This window comes from Gnatocerus cornutus, unplaced genomic scaffold (genome assembly GCF_029298725.1).
Source record: "Gnatocerus cornutus isolate USDA-ARS CGAHR unplaced genomic scaffold, icGnaCorn1.1 Chromosome170, whole genome shotgun sequence".
Classification (NCBI taxonomy): domain Eukaryota; kingdom Metazoa; phylum Arthropoda; class Insecta; order Coleoptera; family Tenebrionidae; genus Gnatocerus; species Gnatocerus cornutus.
Genome location: NW_028275367.1, coordinates 80,986 through 88,465, shown reverse-complemented (window position 1 = coordinate 88,465; position 7,480 = coordinate 80,986). Strand labels below are relative to the sequence as shown.

At 44.9% G+C, this 7,480-nt stretch overlaps 1 non-coding gene across 1 annotated transcript; it reads right to left on the bottom strand.

Moving 5' to 3' along the window:
- Positions 1 to 7,360: 7,360 nt before the first annotated feature.
- On the bottom strand, positions 7,361 to 7,480 carry LOC148166751 (5S ribosomal RNA). Its single transcript, XR_015770958.1, has one exon. It is a non-coding gene; the product is annotated as a 5S ribosomal RNA (ribosomal RNA).

Sequence of the window (7,480 nt, the reverse complement as noted above, 5' to 3'; positions counted from 1 at the left end):
CTTCGACCGAACGACCGACCGTACGTACGAACGTTCGAAAGTCAACTGAAAATTTTCGTCGCGCCAACGGCCGTTTTATAAACTCGATGAGTCATACGGCGACGCCATTGGTGGATTCGTTTTTAACGCGAGGTGGAGCTGCCGTAACTTATAAATAGTCCCGCGGAATGAAATTTTGACGTTAGTTCCATAACGAACTTGGTCGAAGCTACGTCGTTTTGTACGAAGAATTTCCTAATTTTATCAAGATGACCGGTCGTGGTAAAGGTGGCAAAGGATTGGGAAAAGGTGGCGCCAAACGTCATCGCAAAGTTCTACGCGATAACATCCAAGGTATAACGAAACCGGCGATCAGAAGATTGGCTCGTCGTGGTGGTGTGAAACGTATTTCCGGTCTCATCTACGAAGAAACCAGAGGTGTGTTGAAGGTCTTCCTCGAGAACGTCATCCGTGACGCCGTAACTTACACCGAACACGCAAAACGTAAGACCGTCACCGCCATGGACGTCGTCTACGCCCTGAAACGTCAAGGTCGTACCCTTTACGGTTTCGGCGGTTAATTTTATCATTTTATGACGTGTATCCGCATCCTCAGAGGAATAACAACAAACCCCCCGCAGGCAAGCAAACAAACAAACAAAAAAAAACGGTTCTTTTCAGAACCACAAAATAAATCAAACGAATTAAATATGTTGCTCAATTGTGTGTTTGTCTTCAAATCGAAATGAAAATCGTACGGAGTGAGTGATCATTTTAATTTGTGATCCAGGCGGCGACTTTGACAATTTTGACAGCAGTTTTAGGTTAGAATGACCATCGTTAAAAGAACGTTTTTGCCACGAAGAGTATATTTGAGGTTATGTCCAATATGGGGTAGAGTTACTCTCCTCAGACGTGACTTGAAACAAAATCTCATAGCAAATAAAACGATTGATTGTAGTATTACGGCTCACCGCTGACGACTGCTGCTGCAAGAAATTATCGAGACGGAGAGCACGTATAGGCGACCGGTGTGTGTGTGTATGTTCTTAACAGATTAATGTGCGAAATGTGAAGAAATTTACGACGAATCGGAATGTTTCTTGAATTAGATAATCAATAAATTATTATAGATAGAGTTGTCGAGTTCGTGCTTTAGTCGGGCATTGAATTTTTCTAAAAATTACGATGAAAAGTCGTAAAAATCATCTTTCTTGGTTGAATGTAATCGAAAATCTTCCGTTCAGTCTACGCTCGTATAATGAATTAATTGATCGGTTTAACTTTAAAATATCTAAAAGACTTTTTAACATGATTCTCATAGGTTGTTGTATTTTGGCGAAAAAATCAATTCGTTCGAGTTGAATTTTTGGCCCTGAGAAGGGCCGATGTGAAGATGGTTTTTATAAAAGTTTTTGTTTTTCGTTCGAGATGACGGCGGCGAAGAATTAAATTTAAGGCTTCTTTTCGGTCTTCTTGGGCAACAACACCGCCTGGATGTTGGGCAAGACACCGCCTTGGGCGATGGTAACGCCGGAAAGGAGCTTGTTTAACTCCTCGTCGTTCCTTATAGCCAATTGAAGATGTCTCGGAATGATACGGGTTTTCTTGTTATCTCTGGCGGCGTTTCCTGCCAATTCGAGAACTTCGGCGGCTAGATATTCCATTACGGCCGCCAAATAAACGGGAGCACCTGCACCCACTCTTTCGGCGTAGTTTCCTTTACGCAGAAGACGATGAATTCTGCCGACGGGAAACTGAAGTCCGGCACGACTGGAACGAGACTTCGCCTTTCCCTTCACTTTACCTCCTTTTCCTCTTCCGGACATGTTGTTATACGATATAAACAGCAAAACACCTACTGCGACTGACACGAAGCGCACTGACAAACGTACGGCTTGAAATAAATGCCGAACGCGTCAAGTCAAAATACATTTTATTCAAGTATAGTAATGGTATTTACATCGAGTACTTAAGATATTACAGTTTATTTGGCCGCTGGTGAGGCTTTTGGCCTTTTCGGCGGACCTGGTATGTTAGTGAACAATACTAAGACTTATTCTATATAAAATTGGTTCTTAAATATGACTACAAAATGTATTTGGAATAAACGGGGAATTTAAAAATAAATGGAAGTTTGAAAAAGGTAGAGAAGCAGAAGATGAAGAAAGTGGACTCTTCGTGGGTTTCCTGGGATTTTTCATGGGGTTCCTGGAACTCTTCATGGGTGTCCTGGGAGTCAGTGAGGATCCTGGGACTCTTCATGGGTATCCTTGAGCTTTTCGTGGGAATCCTGGAACTCTTCGTGGGTAACCTGATGATCATCTGAGGACTTCGAGGCTAAAAGAGAAACCTGAAAGAGAAAGAGAAGGAGAAAGAGAAGGAGGGAAGTGGTCTCGTCCTGGGAAAGGACCTCTTCATCTCATCGAGATGGGCGTGTCTTCGACCAGCTCCTGGAGAGCTGCTGGGAGGTTAGGGAATGATGCTGAGAGAAGTGCTGTGGGTAGGTGTTTCTGCTTGACAGCAGGTTTTTTGGGAATAGCGTTAATCATGCGGTTTTTTGTAGGAAGCTTGTAAGATGTGTGCAAAGTTTGAATGGCTAGAGGGTTATTGTTACTAGCAAGCGTGCGTGTTATGTAGCGTGTGCGGAGTTTAGTGAATCGATCAGTGATGGGAGTAGTTTTAGTGTGTTCATGCAGGTCGTTAGATGGAAATTCGCGGTCAAGTCGGAAGATTAGTCTAAGTGTGTGGCGTTCGAAAGAAGAAACTTTAAAGAGCATGCGGTTAGAGAGCGAGGCGTAAAGCAGAGATCTGTATTCAAAGATGGGGCGTATGAAAAGTTTGTACGTGTGGTGTAGAGTTTCTGAGCTGCAACCCCGAATCCGGCCGCGAATGCGATACAAAAGGTTTGATCGATTGCGTGCTTTCTTCATCGTCCTTTTCAGGTCCTCGTTAAGGGTACAAGTAGAAGAGAAAGTGATACCTAAGTAAGTAAGAGAATTAGTTTGAGTAAGAGATTGGTTGTTTATAGTTAGCCGTGTGTTGAGTTTAAAGTTGAGACGTTGTTTCTGGGCTTTGGGGTAAGTGAAGCAGATGGATTGGCATTTGGTAGGGTTGGTTTTCACTCTCCAGGTGTTTGTCCATTTTTCGACTCGATGAAGTTCTTTCTGGAGGATGTCTGAAGCCTTTTCAGCGCTCCGGTGGCTAGACCAGATTGCCGAATCGTCAGCAAACAACCTCGTTTTGGTCCGGAGGGAATCTGAAATTGGAAAATCACTGCAGTATATAATGTACAACAAAGGTGACAGGACGGAGCCTTGTGGGACTCCGGCCTTTAGTGTAAAGGTGTTAGAAAAGGCGTCGTTGAATTTGATCCTGCAGGATCGGTTGGTGAGATAGGAGACGATGAGCTTTGTGAATTTAAGATTGATTCCGAGATTGATGAGTTTTTGCACCAGACCGTCGTGCCAGACCTTGTCAAATGCTCTTTCGATGTCCAAAAAGGCACCTACGGTGCACTCTCCAAGGTTGGCGTGTCTGATGATGTCGGTTTGCAAGTCTACTAAAGGATTTTGAGTGCTACGTTCTGATCTAAAGCCGAATTGTTGTTGCGGAAGCAAGTTATGAGTTTCGAGAATGATTTTAAGTCTGTTAGTTAAAACGCGTTCAAAGATTTTGCCTAGGATATTAAGTAGTGAAATAGGGCGATATGACTTAGGGTCTGAAATAGGTTTTCCCGGTTTTAAAATCATGATCGTATTCGCTAGTTTCCACGCGGTTGGAAAATAAAGATTAGTTAAACAATTGTTAAAAATGGCGGTTAATGCAAGAAAGCCAGAGTCTGGTAAATTTTTCAAAATGATAGGTTTAATCTGATCGGGGCCCGGAGCTTTGGTGGTTTTTAAATTGAAAATGATTGATTTTACTTCGCGAACTGTTACTGGGTCGGTTAAGTGCTCGTCGTTGTGGGGATATGGAAGGGGTTCGATTAGTGGAATATCGCGCATGGTTTGAATGTTGGCAGAGACTTTTTCGAAAAAGGGTTGATTGAAATGGGGGTCGTCGGGGACTTGATGGATTTGTTCGAGAAGATTGGCAAAGCACTCGGCTTTGTCTTGGGAAGAGTGGTAAACGTTGGGGCCTTCGATTAGATTTTGATTAGGTTTAGAAAGTTGACCAGAAATTGCTTTGAATTTTGACCAAAATGCTTTACCGTCACGGTAATCTAAAGATTCGCAGGTTTTGACCCAAGTTTCCTCTTTGAATTGATTGATGTCGCGGCGGATTTTGGCACTGAGTTTATTGATAAGGGTTTTAAGAAAGGGGTCGCGGGTTCTGACAAAGTCGCGGTAGATTTTACGTTTTTCTTTAATTAGTCTTAGAATACGCGCAGGTAGAGGGGTTTTGTCCTTCGGAATGGATTTAATCTTAATGGCTTTAAGTTTGGCTGAAGTGATGGCTGAAGTTAATGACTCTACTTGATGGTCGATTTCTACCTGAGAATTTACTGCGGTAATGAGTGGAAGGGTAGTATTAAGTTCTGCTCGGAAAAGTTCCCAATTTGCGTTCTTGTAATTGAAGATTTTGGTAATTTCCGGCGCCGGCTGAGGGCCATTAGTTAAGAAATTAGCAATTAGTGGAAAATGGTCTGAAGTTACGGTGGTGCCTATTGAGGTTTCGCTGTCGAATAAGTGAATTAGGTTTTCAGAAATAAGAATGTGGTCAATAATGGAGCAACCTTGATGAGAAATGAAAGTGGGGTTTTGGTTTTTGAGACGGTAAAAAGGGAATTCGCTAATTAATTGAGAAAGAAGTCTGCCGTTAAGGTTGGTTGCGTGGTCTCCGAAGTCTGTGTGTCTGGCGTTAAAGTCGCCCATTATAATTGAAAATGGAAGATGTGAAGCATAGTTAAAAAGTTCAGAAGAGACGCGGTTGTTAGGCTGATTATAATACGAAAAAATGGTGATAGTGTGATTATTTAACTTGACGTCGGCGGCAACGAGTTCTAAAGAGGATAGGTTGTCAGGAAGTTGATGTTTTACTGATTGAAAGTCCGTTGAAACAAGAAGCGCGGAGCCGTGAAAACGGTTAGTTGGCGGTTTATGGTAACAAGAAAAATTTTTGACTTTAATCGCGTTGTCGGAATGAGTTTCGGTGATAGACAAGATTTTGATTGAGTCTGATTCAATAAAGTGTTTGACGGCGTTGAGTTTTCTGTTGATTCCGGAGACGTTAACCGTGGCGATATTCACGCTGTTAGGAAGGGGGCCCCCGCCGGGAAAGACGGGGGAGGTCGCAATGGGAGGCATTGCAACGGGTGTTGGGACGAGACGTGGGGGCGAATCTACTCAAAGGAGAAGTAGATCCGCTGACCCACATGGTTAATGCGGGTTTTGGTGCGGAGGACGGTTTTTGACGCAGACTCGACGAGTTCTGCGACTTTGGATCGTTGATGCGGAAACAGGTCGTAGAGCATTTTGGTGACAAAAGTGATGGTTTGACGCACAGAAATGCATTGGGGTTCGGGGTCTGCGAACTCAGGTGGGGGCAGCAAGATGATGGTTGGGGCGACGGGCGTGTCGCAGGTGACGACCGCGTCTTTGATTTTAGGGCATTTTTGTGACCAGGCGGGGTGGTCTCCTTTGCAGAGGAGACAGGTGATTGTGTCAGAAGGACACTTGTTGGACGGATGACTTTCGGGGCATTTAGGACAGGCCAACTTGTTGTGGCAGGAGGAGGCGGCGTGCCCAAGCTGGAAGCACTTGGTACACTGAAGAGGAGCGGGTTTTTGGGGGGCTTTGGAAGGCTCGCACTGATAGCGCTTACCGAAAAGGATGATTCCTTCCTTGAGGAGGAAGTCAACTGTGGCGGTGGAGGTTGTTAGGACACGGAGAAGATTACAAAAGTTGCCCGTCTGTCTGGAACGGATGCGCCAGACATTAGAGCATTGGAGATGGAGGTCACGGATGGCGTTTAAGACTTCATCGTTGTCGATGTCGTCCTGGATGTCTTTAATGACGATTGACATTTGCGGAATTTTGGGGGCATTTGGGGGGGCTGGTTGTGCTGAAAGCTTTCGGTGCACTTGCACGATTGAAATGGTCGGGCAGGCGGTGGCAGTGCAGAGATGGGATTGGAAGTTTGCCGGAAGGGCTTTGGTGGTAACTAGGAGCGCTGTGCGGTTCCAGTTAACCACAAGTTTGGAAATGTCCTTGACAAGCAGGGACGTTGTGAGAAGTCCGTAGAAGGTTTTTTGTGTGGAGAAAGCCTGAGGGATGTTTCGGATTGTGTACCTGAAGGGGTACACATTTTGGGAGGATGTCATTATTATGGAGTTATTTGAAGAGAACGAGAATGCTCTCTCCCGAGGAGGAGAGCTGGGTGGGGTTGGGGTCTTGTTTCCGGTAAAATCAGACTTACCGGATGACGCAGTTTGACGGTTTGATGAGCTTGCACCACTGGCACTTGCACCACTGGCACTTGCACTCGAGGTTGCACTTTTCACGGCGCGAGGACGAAGGTTGTGAGTACTCATCGACGGAGCGCGATGATGCGTACTCAGAGAACACTTCAAGAATGCCGAACGCGGCGAAGGCTAGAAATTTATATGGTCGGTACAGCGCCATCTCGTTAGGGCAATGGTCGAACGACGAACTAAGGCGGAGCGCCTGTTTGTCGCTCGCTCGTTATAAATAGAGGGATTTTAGGTGTGCGGCGTTTTAGATCGAGTATACTCGTCGTAACGTGCACGTCGTGTCTGTCTCGTTTTCTGTTTTTAAACGTTTTTTTAACTCGACGACTAGAAGAGAATGCCACCCAAGACCAGCGGTAAGGCGGCCAAGAAGGCCGGAAAAGCTCAAAAGAACATCTCGAAGAGCGACAAGAAAAAGAAGCGCAGGAGGAAGGAGAGTTACGCCATCTACATTTACAAGGTGTTGAAGCAGGTCCATCCCGATACCGGTATCTCCAGCAAGGCTATGTCTATCATGAACAGTTTCGTGAACGACATCTTCGAACGTATAGCTGCTGAAGCCAGTCGCCTCGCTCATTACAACAAACGTTCGACCATAACCAGCAGGGAGATCCAGACGGCGGTGCGTCTTCTTTTGCCCGGTGAATTGGCGAAGCACGCCGTTTCTGAAGGAACCAAGGCCGTCACCAAATACACCAGTTCAAAATAAATCCTCCTCGAGCAGCTTGGAAGTTGGTTGGAAAAAAAAGAAAAAAAATCGGTTCTTTTCAGAACCACAAATTCAACTCGAACGAATTAAAAATTTTCGTCTTCATACTATATAAGTTCCTGAGAGAAAATATAAATAGTGAAAAATATATTTAAAAAAAGTTTGACATCAGAAATGTTAATAAAAAAAGAAAAGAGTAGAGACAACGGCACGCGGTGTTCCCAAGCGGTCACCCATCCAAGTACTGACCGCGCCCGACGTTGCTTGACTTCGGTGATCGGACGAGAACCGGTAGTTTTCAACGTGGTATGGTCGTTGCC